This window comes from Camelus bactrianus, chromosome 13, assembly GCF_048773025.1.
Source record: "Camelus bactrianus isolate YW-2024 breed Bactrian camel chromosome 13, ASM4877302v1, whole genome shotgun sequence".
NCBI lineage: Eukaryota > Metazoa > Chordata > Mammalia > Artiodactyla > Camelidae > Camelus > Camelus bactrianus.
This window is the reverse complement of record NC_133551.1, coordinates 1,164,958-1,180,549: the sequence shown is the minus strand read 5'-3', so window position 1 is coordinate 1,180,549 and position 15,592 is coordinate 1,164,958.

Here is a 15,592-nt window from a genome sequence, read left to right as displayed (position 1 = left end):
AAAGATCGTAATACACATACTCACATCTCAGTAATGAATGCTTGTGAAATCCTTGATGCTTGTAGAATGTTCGGAACATGGAATGTCACGGTGAGAGAAATTATGCAAATTACATTTCTATTGGGAAGAACTCGCTCCAAGAGCATTTGTCTGCCAAATCTCCCTCATTCTCCAAACTGTCATTAGGAAAAAACTGTGAAATCAGAGTAAATCTCTCTTGGTGTAAATATGACCTGTTTGGTGTTGAAAGATTGTTAATCCACATGTTCTCACCTCTGTAATGTATGTTTGTCTTATCCGTGATGCATGTAACGTGTTCGGAACATGGAATATCACGCTGAGGAATCTATATAAATTACATGCCGATTGGATAGAACTCGCTCCAAGAGAATTTTTCTGTGATATCTACCTCATTTTCGAAACTGGTGTTAGGAAAAAGCTGGGAAATCATAGAAAAGTTTTCAAGGTTATCTCTGCCATGTATGGGTAACAATGTTTAGTAATCCACATGCTCACAACTCATTCATGAATGTTTTTTCGAATCCGTGTTGCATGCAGCGTGTTTGTAACATGGATTATCACGGTGGAGGAAGAAATGTAAATTACATGTCTATTGGTTAGAACTCGCTCCAAGAGGATTTTTTTGAGAAAACTGCTTGATTTTGGAATCTGGCGTTATGAATAACCTGCGAAATGAGATTAAATATATCTGGGAATAAATATGACTTTTATGGTGGATGAAAGATCGGTAATTCATGAAAAATGATCACAACTCATTAAAAATGTTTGTCAAATCCATGATGCATGTATCGTGTTCAGATCATGGAAAGTCACGGTGAGTGAAACAATTTAAATAAAAAGTCTAGTGGATACAACACACTCAAAGAGGATTTTTCTGTGCAATATGTCTCATTTTCTAAACTGGAGTTAAGAAAATGCTGTGAAATAATTTTAAATGCTTCTCGGTGTTAATATGACTCTCATAGTAGGTGAAAGTTCAGTAATCCACATGCAAACAACTCAGTAGTGAATATGTGTTGAATCCATGATGCATGTAGCATATATGGAACACGGAATTACATGGTGAGGGAATCACTGTCAATTAGATTTCTGTTGGATAGAACTCGATGTAAGACAGTTTTTCTGTGAAAACTGCCTGTTTTTCAAACTAGCATTAGAAAATAGCTGTGAACTCAGAGTAAATAATTCCAAGTGTTAATATTCCTTGAATGGTGAATGAAAGCTCGGTAATCCACATGCTCACAAATGAGTAATAACTGTTTGTCAAATCCATGATGCATATAATGTGTTGGGAGCACAGAATGTCACGGTCATGTAAACTATGTAAATTACATGTCTATCGGGTAGAACTCGATAAAAGAGCATTTGTCTGCAAAATATGCCTCACTTCCGTAACTGGCTTTTGGAAAAGACTGTGAAATCAGGGTAAATGTTTCTTGGTGTAAATATGCCCTGTATGGTGTTGAAAGTTAGGTAATCCACATGTTCTCACCTCAGTAATGAATGTTTGTCATATCCCTGATGCATGTAACAGGTTCGGAACGCGGAATATCACGGTGATGAAACTATGTAAATTAAATGTCGATTGAGTAGAACTCGCTCCAAGAGAATTTTCCTGTGAAATCTACCTCAATTTCAAAACTGGTGTTAGGAAATACTGGGAAATAAGTGTAAATTTTCTTCGGTGTTAATATGCCCATTTTGGTGATGAATGTTCATTAATCCTCGTGCTCACAACTCAGTACTGAATGTTTTTTCGAATCCATGATGCATGTAACATGTTCGGAACACAGAATATCATGGTGAGGAGACTATGTAAACTACAGTTCTAGTGGGTACAACACACTCAAAGAGTATTTTACTGAGCAATCTGCCTCATTTTTAAACTGCCGTTAGAAAAATGCTGCAAAATCAGAGTAAATGCTGTAGGTGCACATATGCCTTAAATGGTGAATGAAATTTAGGTAATCCACATGCTCACAACTCATTAAAGAATGATTGTCGAATCCATGATTCATGTAGCATGTTCAAAGCACGGAATGTCACGGTGAGTGAAACAATTTAAATAAAATGTCTAGTGGGTCAACTCACTCAAAGAAGATTTTTCTGTGCAATATGCCTCATTTTCTATACAGGAGTGAGGAAAAAGCTGCGAAATAAGAGTAAATTCTTCTAGGTGTTATTATGCCTTGTATGGTGGATGAGAGTTGGGTAATCCACATGTTCACAGCTCAGTGTTATAAGTTTTACCATTCTGTGATGAAATTAATGTGTTTGGAACACGGAATGACATGGTCAAATAAGCTATGTAAATTACATATCTGTCGGGTAGAACTCGCTAAATGACTATTTTTATGTGAAATATGCCTCATATCTGAAGCTGGCTTAAGGAAAAGCAGCGAAATCTGTGTAAATGCTTCTAGGTGACAATAGGGCTTTTATGGTGGATGCAATTTCGATAATCCACATGCTCACAACCCATTAAAGAATGTCGAATCCATCATGCATGTAGCGTGTTCGTGACACAGTATTTCATGGTGAGGGGAACTATGTAAATTCAAATTCTATTTGGTAGGACCCGCAGCAAGAGTATTTTACTGTGATAATTTCATGATTTTTAAAACTGGCTTTAGGAATAAGCTGAGAAATCAGTGTAAATATTTCTAGGTATGAAGAGGCCATGCATGGTGGATGAAAGATCGGTAATCCACATGTTCACAACTCAGTAAGTAATGTTTGTCAAATCTGTCATGCATGTAGTGTGCTCAGAATGTGGAATATCATGGTCAGGGAAACTATGTAAATTAAAATACTATTTGAAAGGACTCGCCCCAAGAGGAGTTTTCTGCGAAATCTTCATGATTTTTGAAACTGGCATTAGGAAATTTCTGCAAAATCTGGTAAAAATTTCTAGGTACAAATATGCCTTGCATGGTGGATGAAAGATCGTAATACACATACTCACATCTCAGTAATGAATGCTTGTGAAATCCTTGATGCTTGTAGAATGTTCGGAACATGGAATGTCACGGTGAGAGAAATTATGCAAATTACATTTCTATTGGGAAGAACTCGCTCCAAGAGCATTTGTCTGCCAAATCTCCCTCATTCTCCAAACTGTCATTAGGAAAAAACTGTGAAATCAGAGTAAATCTCTCTTGGTGTAAATATGACCTGTTTGGTGTTGAAAGATTGTTAATCCACATGTTCTCACCTCTGTAATGTATGTTTGTCTTATCCGTGATGCATGTAACGTGTTCGGAACATGGAATATCACGCTGAGGAATCTATATAAATTACATGCCGATTGGATAGAACTCGCTCCAAGAGAATTTTTCTGTGATATCTACCTCATTTTCGAAACTGGTGTTAGGAAAAAGCTGGGAAATCATAGAAAAGTTTTCAAGGTTATCTCTGCCATGTATGGGTAACAATGTTTAGTAATCCACATGCTCACAACTCATTCATGAATGTTTTTTCGAATCCGTGTTGCATGCAGCGTGTTTGTAACATGGATTATCACGGTGGAGGAAGAAATGTAAATTACATGTCTATTGGTTAGAACTCGCTCCAAGAGGATTTTTTTGAGAAAACTGCTTGATTTTGGAATCTGGCGTTATGAATAACCTGCGAAATGAGATTAAATATATCTGGGAATAAATATGACTTTTATGGTGGATGAAAGATCGGTAATTCATGAAAAATGATCACAACTCATTAAAAATGTTTGTCAAATCCATGATGCATGTATCGTGTTCAGATCATGGAAAGTCACGGTGAGTGAAACAATTTAAATAAAAAGTCTAGTGGATACAACACACTCAAAGAGGATTTTTCTGTGCAATATGTCTCATTTTCTAAACTGGAGTTAAGAAAATGCTGTGAAATAATTTTAAATGCTTCTCGGTGTTAATATGACTCTCATAGTAGGTGAAAGTTCAGTAATCCACATGCAAACAACTCAGTAGTGAATATGTGTTGAATCCATGATGCATGTAGCATATATGGAACACGGAATTACATGGTGAGGGAATCACTGTCAATTAGATTTCTGTTGGATAGAACTCGATGTAAGACAGTTTTTCTGTGAAAACTGCCTGTTTTTCAAACTAGCATTAGAAAATAGCTGTGAACTCAGAGTAAATAATTCCAAGTGTTAATATTCCTTGAATGGTGAATGAAAGCTCGGTAATCCACATGCTCACAAATGAGTAATAACTGTTTGTCAAATCCATGATGCATATAATGTGTTGGGAGCACAGAATGTCACGGTCATGTAAACTATGTAAATTACATGTCTATCGGGTAGAACTCGATAAAAGAGCATTTGTCTGCAAAATATGCCTCACTTCCGTAACTGGCTTTTGGAAAAGACTGTGAAATCAGGGTAAATGTTTCTTGGTGTAAATATGCCCTGTATGGTGTTGAAAGTTAGGTAATCCACATGTTCTCACCTCAGTAATGAATGTTTGTCATATCCCTGATGCATGTAACAGGTTCGGAACGCGGAATATCACGGTGATGAAACTATGTAAATTAAATGTCGATTGAGTAGAACTCGCTCCAAGAGAATTTTCCTGTGAAATCTACCTCAATTTCAAAACTGGTGTTAGGAAATACTGGGAAATAAGTGTAAATTTTCTTCGGTGTTAATATGCCCATTTTGGTGATGAATGTTCATTAATCCTCGTGCTCACAACTCAGTACTGAATGTTTTTTCGAATCCATGATGCATGTAACATGTTCGGAACACAGAATATCATGGTGAGGAGACTATGTAAACTACAGTTCTAGTGGGTACAACACACTCAAAGAGTATTTTACTGAGCAATCTGCCTCATTTTTAAACTGCCGTTAGAAAAATGCTGCAAAATCAGAGTAAATGCTGTAGGTGCACATATGCCTTAAATGGTGAATGAAATTTAGGTAATCCACATGCTCACAACTCATTAAAGAATGATTGTCGAATCCATGATTCATGTAGCATGTTCAAAGCACGGAATGTCACGGTGAGTGAAACAATTTAAATAAAATGTCTAGTGGGTCAACTCACTCAAAGAAGATTTTTCTGTGCAATATGCCTCATTTTCTATACAGGAGTGAGGAAAAAGCTGCGAAATAAGAGTAAATTCTTCTAGGTGTTATTATGCCTTGTATGGTGGATGAGAGTTGGGTAATCCACATGTTCACAGCTCAGTGTTATAAGTTTTACCATTCTGTGATGAAATTAATGTGTTTGGAACACGGAATGACATGGTCAAATAAGCTATGTAAATTACATATCTGTCGGGTAGAACTCGCTAAATGACTATTTTTATGTGAAATATGCCTCATATCTGAAGCTGGCTTAAGGAAAAGCAGCGAAATCTGTGTAAATGCTTCTAGGTGACAATAGGGCTTTTATGGTGGATGCAATTTCGATAATCCACATGCTCACAACCCATTAAAGAATGTCGAATCCATCATGCATGTAGCGTGTTCGTGACACAGTATTTCATGGTGAGGGGAACTATGTAAATTCAAATTCTATTTGGTAGGACCCGCAGCAAGAGTATTTTACTGTGATAATTTCATGATTTTTAAAACTGGCTTTAGGAATAAGCTGAGAAATCAGTGTAAATATTTCTAGGTATGAAGAGGCCATGCATGGTGGATGAAAGATCGGTAATCCACATGTTCACAACTCAGTAAGTAATGTTTGTCAAATCTGTCATGCATGTAGTGTGCTCAGAATGTGGAATATCATGGTCAGGGAAACTATGTAAATTAAAATACTATTTGAAAGGACTCGCCCCAAGAGGAGTTTTCTGCGAAATCTTCATGATTTTTGAAACTGGCATTAGGAAATTTCTGCAAAATCTGGTAAAAATTTCTAGGTACAAATATGCCTTGCATGGTGGATGAAAGATCGTAATACACATACTCACATCTCAGTAATGAATGCTTGTGAAATCCTTGATGCTTGTAGAATGTTCGGAACATGGAATGTCACGGTGAGAGAAATTATGCAAATTACATTTCTATTGGGAAGAACTCGCTCCAAGAGCATTTGTCTGCCAAATCTCCCTCATTCTCCAAACTGTCATTAGGAAAAAACTGTGAAATCAGAGTAAATCTCTCTTGGTGTAAATATGACCTGTTTGGTGTTGAAAGATTGTTAATCCACATGTTCTCACCTCTGTAATGTATGTTTGTCTTATCCGTGATGCATGTAACGTGTTCGGAACATGGAATATCACGCTGAGGAATCTATATAAATTACATGCCGATTGGATAGAACTCGCTCCAAGAGAATTTTTCTGTGATATCTACCTCATTTTCGAAACTGGTGTTAGGAAAAAGCTGGGAAATCATAGAAAAGTTTTCAAGGTTATCTCTGCCATGTATGGGTAACAATGTTTAGTAATCCACATGCTCACAACTCATTCATGAATGTTTTTTCGAATCCGTGTTGCATGCAGCGTGTTTGTAACATGGATTATCACGGTGGAGGAAGAAATGTAAATTACATGTCTATTGGTTAGAACTCGCTCCAAGAGGATTTTTTTGAGAAAACTGCTTGATTTTGGAATCTGGCGTTATGAATAACCTGCGAAATGAGATTAAATATATCTGGGAATAAATATGACTTTTATGGTGGATGAAAGATCGGTAATTCATGAAAAATGATCACAACTCATTAAAAATGTTTGTCAAATCCATGATGCATGTATCGTGTTCAGATCATGGAAAGTCACGGTGAGTGAAACAATTTAAATAAAAAGTCTAGTGGATACAACACACTCAAAGAGGATTTTTCTGTGCAATATGTCTCATTTTCTAAACTGGAGTTAAGAAAATGCTGTGAAATAATTTTAAATGCTTCTCGGTGTTAATATGACTCTCATAGTAGGTGAAAGTTCAGTAATCCACATGCAAACAACTCAGTAGTGAATATGTGTTGAATCCATGATGCATGTAGCATATATGGAACACGGAATTACATGGTGAGGGAATCACTGTCAATTAGATTTCTGTTGGATAGAACTCGATGTAAGACAGTTTTTCTGTGAAAACTGCCTGTTTTTCAAACTAGCATTAGAAAATAGCTGTGAACTCAGAGTAAATAATTCCAAGTGTTAATATTCCTTGAATGGTGAATGAAAGCTCGGTAATCCACATGCTCACAAATGAGTAATAACTGTTTGTCAAATCCATGATGCATATAATGTGTTGGGAGCACAGAATGTCACGGTCATGTAAACTATGTAAATTACATGTCTATCGGGTAGAACTCGATAAAAGAGCATTTGTCTGCAAAATATGCCTCACTTCCGTAACTGGCTTTTGGAAAAGACTGTGAAATCAGGGTAAATGTTTCTTGGTGTAAATATGCCCTGTATGGTGTTGAAAGTTAGGTAATCCACATGTTCTCACCTCAGTAATGAATGTTTGTCATATCCCTGATGCATGTAACAGGTTCGGAACGCGGAATATCACGGTGATGAAACTATGTAAATTAAATGTCGATTGAGTAGAACTCGCTCCAAGAGAATTTTCCTGTGAAATCTACCTCAATTTCAAAACTGGTGTTAGGAAATACTGGGAAATAAGTGTAAATTTTCTTCGGTGTTAATATGCCCATTTTGGTGATGAATGTTCATTAATCCTCGTGCTCACAACTCAGTACTGAATGTTTTTTCGAATCCATGATGCATGTAACATGTTCGGAACACAGAATATCATGGTGAGGAGACTATGTAAACTACAGTTCTAGTGGGTACAACACACTCAAAGAGTATTTTACTGAGCAATCTGCCTCATTTTTAAACTGCCGTTAGAAAAATGCTGCAAAATCAGAGTAAATGCTGTAGGTGCACATATGCCTTAAATGGTGAATGAAATTTAGGTAATCCACATGCTCACAACTCATTAAAGAATGATTGTCGAATCCATGATTCATGTAGCATGTTCAAAGCACGGAATGTCACGGTGAGTGAAACAATTTAAATAAAATGTCTAGTGGGTCAACTCACTCAAAGAAGATTTTTCTGTGCAATATGCCTCATTTTCTATACAGGAGTGAGGAAAAAGCTGCGAAATAAGAGTAAATTCTTCTAGGTGTTATTATGCCTTGTATGGTGGATGAGAGTTGGGTAATCCACATGTTCACAGCTCAGTGTTATAAGTTTTACCATTCTGTGATGAAATTAATGTGTTTGGAACACGGAATGACATGGTCAAATAAGCTATGTAAATTACATATCTGTCGGGTAGAACTCGCTAAATGACTATTTTTATGTGAAATATGCCTCATATCTGAAGCTGGCTTAAGGAAAAGCAGCGAAATCTGTGTAAATGCTTCTAGGTGACAATAGGGCTTTTATGGTGGATGCAATTTCGATAATCCACATGCTCACAACCCATTAAAGAATGTCGAATCCATCATGCATGTAGCGTGTTCGTGACACAGTATTTCATGGTGAGGGGAACTATGTAAATTCAAATTCTATTTGGTAGGACCCGCAGCAAGAGTATTTTACTGTGATAATTTCATGATTTTTAAAACTGGCTTTAGGAATAAGCTGAGAAATCAGTGTAAATATTTCTAGGTATGAAGAGGCCATGCATGGTGGATGAAAGATCGGTAATCCACATGTTCACAACTCAGTAAGTAATGTTTGTCAAATCTGTCATGCATGTAGTGTGCTCAGAATGTGGAATATCATGGTCAGGGAAACTATGTAAATTAAAATACTATTTGAAAGGACTCGCCCCAAGAGGAGTTTTCTGCGAAATCTTCATGATTTTTGAAACTGGCATTAGGAAATTTCTGCAAAATCTGGTAAAAATTTCTAGGTACAAATATGCCTTGCATGGTGGATGAAAGATCGTAATACACATACTCACATCTCAGTAATGAATGCTTGTGAAATCCTTGATGCTTGTAGAATGTTCGGAACATGGAATGTCACGGTGAGAGAAATTATGCAAATTACATTTCTATTGGGAAGAACTCGCTCCAAGAGCATTTGTCTGCCAAATCTCCCTCATTCTCCAAACTGTCATTAGGAAAAAACTGTGAAATCAGAGTAAATCTCTCTTGGTGTAAATATGACCTGTTTGGTGTTGAAAGATTGTTAATCCACATGTTCTCACCTCTGTAATGTATGTTTGTCTTATCCGTGATGCATGTAACGTGTTCGGAACATGGAATATCACGCTGAGGAATCTATATAAATTACATGCCGATTGGATAGAACTCGCTCCAAGAGAATTTTTCTGTGATATCTACCTCATTTTCGAAACTGGTGTTAGGAAAAAGCTGGGAAATCATAGAAAAGTTTTCAAGGTTATCTCTGCCATGTATGGGTAACAATGTTTAGTAATCCACATGCTCACAACTCATTCATGAATGTTTTTTCGAATCCGTGTTGCATGCAGCGTGTTTGTAACATGGATTATCACGGTGGAGGAAGAAATGTAAATTACATGTCTATTGGTTAGAACTCGCTCCAAGAGGATTTTTTTGAGAAAACTGCTTGATTTTGGAATCTGGCGTTATGAATAACCTGCGAAATGAGATTAAATATATCTGGGAATAAATATGACTTTTATGGTGGATGAAAGATCGGTAATTCATGAAAAATGATCACAACTCATTAAAAATGTTTGTCAAATCCATGATGCATGTATCGTGTTCAGATCATGGAAAGTCACGGTGAGTGAAACAATTTAAATAAAAAGTCTAGTGGATACAACACACTCAAAGAGGATTTTTCTGTGCAATATGTCTCATTTTCTAAACTGGAGTTAAGAAAATGCTGTGAAATAATTTTAAATGCTTCTCGGTGTTAATATGACTCTCATAGTAGGTGAAAGTTCAGTAATCCACATGCAAACAACTCAGTAGTGAATATGTGTTGAATCCATGATGCATGTAGCATATATGGAACACGGAATTACATGGTGAGGGAATCACTGTCAATTAGATTTCTGTTGGATAGAACTCGATGTAAGACAGTTTTTCTGTGAAAACTGCCTGTTTTTCAAACTAGCATTAGAAAATAGCTGTGAACTCAGAGTAAATAATTCCAAGTGTTAATATTCCTTGAATGGTGAATGAAAGCTCGGTAATCCACATGCTCACAAATGAGTAATAACTGTTTGTCAAATCCATGATGCATATAATGTGTTGGGAGCACAGAATGTCACGGTCATGTAAACTATGTAAATTACATGTCTATCGGGTAGAACTCGATAAAAGAGCATTTGTCTGCAAAATATGCCTCACTTCCGTAACTGGCTTTTGGAAAAGACTGTGAAATCAGGGTAAATGTTTCTTGGTGTAAATATGCCCTGTATGGTGTTGAAAGTTAGGTAATCCACATGTTCTCACCTCAGTAATGAATGTTTGTCATATCCCTGATGCATGTAACAGGTTCGGAACGCGGAATATCACGGTGATGAAACTATGTAAATTAAATGTCGATTGAGTAGAACTCGCTCCAAGAGAATTTTCCTGTGAAATCTACCTCAATTTCAAAACTGGTGTTAGGAAATACTGGGAAATAAGTGTAAATTTTCTTCGGTGTTAATATGCCCATTTTGGTGATGAATGTTCATTAATCCTCGTGCTCACAACTCAGTACTGAATGTTTTTTCGAATCCATGATGCATGTAACATGTTCGGAACACAGAATATCATGGTGAGGAGACTATGTAAACTACAGTTCTAGTGGGTACAACACACTCAAAGAGTATTTTACTGAGCAATCTGCCTCATTTTTAAACTGCCGTTAGAAAAATGCTGCAAAATCAGAGTAAATGCTGTAGGTGCACATATGCCTTAAATGGTGAATGAAATTTAGGTAATCCACATGCTCACAACTCATTAAAGAATGATTGTCGAATCCATGATTCATGTAGCATGTTCAAAGCACGGAATGTCACGGTGAGTGAAACAATTTAAATAAAATGTCTAGTGGGTCAACTCACTCAAAGAAGATTTTTCTGTGCAATATGCCTCATTTTCTATACAGGAGTGAGGAAAAAGCTGCGAAATAAGAGTAAATTCTTCTAGGTGTTATTATGCCTTGTATGGTGGATGAGAGTTGGGTAATCCACATGTTCACAGCTCAGTGTTATAAGTTTTACCATTCTGTGATGAAATTAATGTGTTTGGAACACGGAATGACATGGTCAAATAAGCTATGTAAATTACATATCTGTCGGGTAGAACTCGCTAAATGACTATTTTTATGTGAAATATGCCTCATATCTGAAGCTGGCTTAAGGAAAAGCAGCGAAATCTGTGTAAATGCTTCTAGGTGACAATAGGGCTTTTATGGTGGATGCAATTTCGATAATCCACATGCTCACAACCCATTAAAGAATGTCGAATCCATCATGCATGTAGCGTGTTCGTGACACAGTATTTCATGGTGAGGGGAACTATGTAAATTCAAATTCTATTTGGTAGGACCCGCAGCAAGAGTATTTTACTGTGATAATTTCATGATTTTTAAAACTGGCTTTAGGAATAAGCTGAGAAATCAGTGTAAATATTTCTAGGTATGAAGAGGCCATGCATGGTGGATGAAAGATCGGTAATCCACATGTTCACAACTCAGTAAGTAATGTTTGTCAAATCTGTCATGCATGTAGTGTGCTCAGAATGTGGAATATCATGGTCAGGGAAACTATGTAAATTAAAATACTATTTGAAAGGACTCGCCCCAAGAGGAGTTTTCTGCGAAATCTTCATGATTTTTGAAACTGGCATTAGGAAATTTCTGCAAAATCTGGTAAAAATTTCTAGGTACAAATATGCCTTGCATGGTGGATGAAAGATCGTAATACACATACTCACATCTCAGTAATGAATGCTTGTGAAATCCTTGATGCTTGTAGAATGTTCGGAACATGGAATGTCACGGTGAGAGAAATTATGCAAATTACATTTCTATTGGGAAGAACTCGCTCCAAGAGCATTTGTCTGCCAAATCTCCCTCATTCTCCAAACTGTCATTAGGAAAAAACTGTGAAATCAGAGTAAATCTCTCTTGGTGTAAATATGACCTGTTTGGTGTTGAAAGATTGTTAATCCACATGTTCTCACCTCTGTAATGTATGTTTGTCTTATCCGTGATGCATGTAACGTGTTCGGAACATGGAATATCACGCTGAGGAATCTATATAAATTACATGCCGATTGGATAGAACTCGCTCCAAGAGAATTTTTCTGTGATATCTACCTCATTTTCGAAACTGGTGTTAGGAAAAAGCTGGGAAATCATAGAAAAGTTTTCAAGGTTATCTCTGCCATGTATGGGTAACAATGTTTAGTAATCCACATGCTCACAACTCATTCATGAATGTTTTTTCGAATCCGTGTTGCATGCAGCGTGTTTGTAACATGGATTATCACGGTGGAGGAAGAAATGTAAATTACATGTCTATTGGTTAGAACTCGCTCCAAGAGGATTTTTTTGAGAAAACTGCTTGATTTTGGAATCTGGCGTTATGAATAACCTGCGAAATGAGATTAAATATATCTGGGAATAAATATGACTTTTATGGTGGATGAAAGATCGGTAATTCATGAAAAATGATCACAACTCATTAAAAATGTTTGTCAAATCCATGATGCATGTATCGTGTTCAGATCATGGAAAGTCACGGTGAGTGAAACAATTTAAATAAAAAGTCTAGTGGATACAACACACTCAAAGAGGATTTTTCTGTGCAATATGTCTCATTTTCTAAACTGGAGTTAAGAAAATGCTGTGAAATAATTTTAAATGCTTCTCGGTGTTAATATGACTCTCATAGTAGGTGAAAGTTCAGTAATCCACATGCAAACAACTCAGTAGTGAATATGTGTTGAATCCATGATGCATGTAGCATATATGGAACACGGAATTACATGGTGAGGGAATCACTGTCAATTAGATTTCTGTTGGATAGAACTCGATGTAAGACAGTTTTTCTGTGAAAACTGCCTGTTTTTCAAACTAGCATTAGAAAATAGCTGTGAACTCAGAGTAAATAATTCCAAGTGTTAATATTCCTTGAATGGTGAATGAAAGCTCGGTAATCCACATGCTCACAAATGAGTAATAACTGTTTGTCAAATCCATGATGCATATAATGTGTTGGGAGCACAGAATGTCACGGTCATGTAAACTATGTAAATTACATGTCTATCGGGTAGAACTCGATAAAAGAGCATTTGTCTGCAAAATATGCCTCACTTCCGTAACTGGCTTTTGGAAAAGACTGTGAAATCAGGGTAAATGTTTCTTGGTGTAAATATGCCCTGTATGGTGTTGAAAGTTAGGTAATCCACATGTTCTCACCTCAGTAATGAATGTTTGTCATATCCCTGATGCATGTAACAGGTTCGGAACGCGGAATATCACGGTGATGAAACTATGTAAATTAAATGTCGATTGAGTAGAACTCGCTCCAAGAGAATTTTCCTGTGAAATCTACCTCAATTTCAAAACTGGTGTTAGGAAATACTGGGAAATAAGTGTAAATTTTCTTCGGTGTTAATATGCCCATTTTGGTGATGAATGTTCATTAATCCTCGTGCTCACAACTCAGTACTGAATGTTTTTTCGAATCCATGATGCATGTAACATGTTCGGAACACAGAATATCATGGTGAGGAGACTATGTAAACTACAGTTCTAGTGGGTACAACACACTCAAAGAGTATTTTACTGAGCAATCTGCCTCATTTTTAAACTGCCGTTAGAAAAATGCTGCAAAATCAGAGTAAATGCTGTAGGTGCACATATGCCTTAAATGGTGAATGAAATTTAGGTAATCCACATGCTCACAACTCATTAAAGAATGATTGTCGAATCCATGATTCATGTAGCATGTTCAAAGCACGGAATGTCACGGTGAGTGAAACAATTTAAATAAAATGTCTAGTGGGTCAACTCACTCAAAGAAGATTTTTCTGTGCAATATGCCTCATTTTCTATACAGGAGTGAGGAAAAAGCTGCGAAATAAGAGTAAATTCTTCTAGGTGTTATTATGCCTTGTATGGTGGATGAGAGTTGGGTAATCCACATGTTCACAGCTCAGTGTTATAAGTTTTACCATTCTGTGATGAAATTAATGTGTTTGGAACACGGAATGACATGGTCAAATAAGCTATGTAAATTACATATCTGTCGGGTAGAACTCGCTAAATGACTATTTTTATGTGAAATATGCCTCATATCTGAAGCTGGCTTAAGGAAAAGCAGCGAAATCTGTGTAAATGCTTCTAGGTGACAATAGGGCTTTTATGGTGGATGCAATTTCGATAATCCACATGCTCACAACCCATTAAAGAATGTCGAATCCATCATGCATGTAGCGTGTTCGTGACACAGTATTTCATGGTGAGGGGAACTATGTAAATTCAAATTCTATTTGGTAGGACCCGCAGCAAGAGTATTTTACTGTGATAATTTCATGATTTTTAAAACTGGCTTTAGGAATAAGCTGAGAAATCAGTGTAAATATTTCTAGGTATGAAGAGGCCATGCATGGTGGATGAAAGATCGGTAATCCACATGTTCACAACTCAGTAAGTAATGTTTGTCAAATCTGTCATGCATGTAGTGTGCTCAGAATGTGGAATATCATGGTCAGGGAAACTATGTAAATTAAAATACTATTTGAAAGGACTCGCCCCAAGAGGAGTTTTCTGCGAAATCTTCATGATTTTTGAAACTGGCATTAGGAAATTTCTGCAAAATCTGGTAAAAATTTCTAGGTACAAATATGCCTTGCATGGTGGATGAAAGATCGTAATACACATACTCACATCTCAGTAATGAATGCTTGTGAAATCCTTGATGCTTGTAGAATGTTCGGAACATGGAATGTCACGGTGAGAGAAATTATGCAAATTACATTTCTATTGGGAAGAACTCGCTCCAAGAGCATTTGTCTGCCAAATCTCCCTCATTCTCCAAACTGTCATTAGGAAAAAACTGTGAAATCAGAGTAAATCTCTCTTGGTGTAAATATGACCTGTTTGGTGTTGAAAGATTGTTAATCCACATGTTCTCACCTCTGTAATGTATGTTTGTCTTATCCGTGATGCATGTAACGTGTTCGGAACATGGAATATCACGCTGAGGAATCTATATAAATTACATGCCGATTGGATAGAACTCGCTCCAAGAGAATTTTTCTGTGATATCTACCTCATTTTCGAAACTGGTGTTAGGAAAAAGCTGGGAAATCATAGAAAAGTTTTCAAGGTTATCTCTGCCATGTATGGGTAACAATGTTTAGTAATCCACATGCTCACAACTCATTCATGAATGTTTTTTCGAATCCGTGTTGCATGCAGCGTGTTTGTAACATGGATTATCACGGTGGAGGAAGAAATGTAAATTACATGTCTATTGGTTAGAACTCGCTCCAAGAGGATTTTTTTGAGAAAACTGCTTGATTTTGGAATCTGGCGTTATGAATAACCTGCGAAATGAGATTAAATATATCTGGGAATAAATATGACTTTTATGGTGGATGAAAGATCGGTAATTCATGAAAAATGATCACAACTCATTAAAA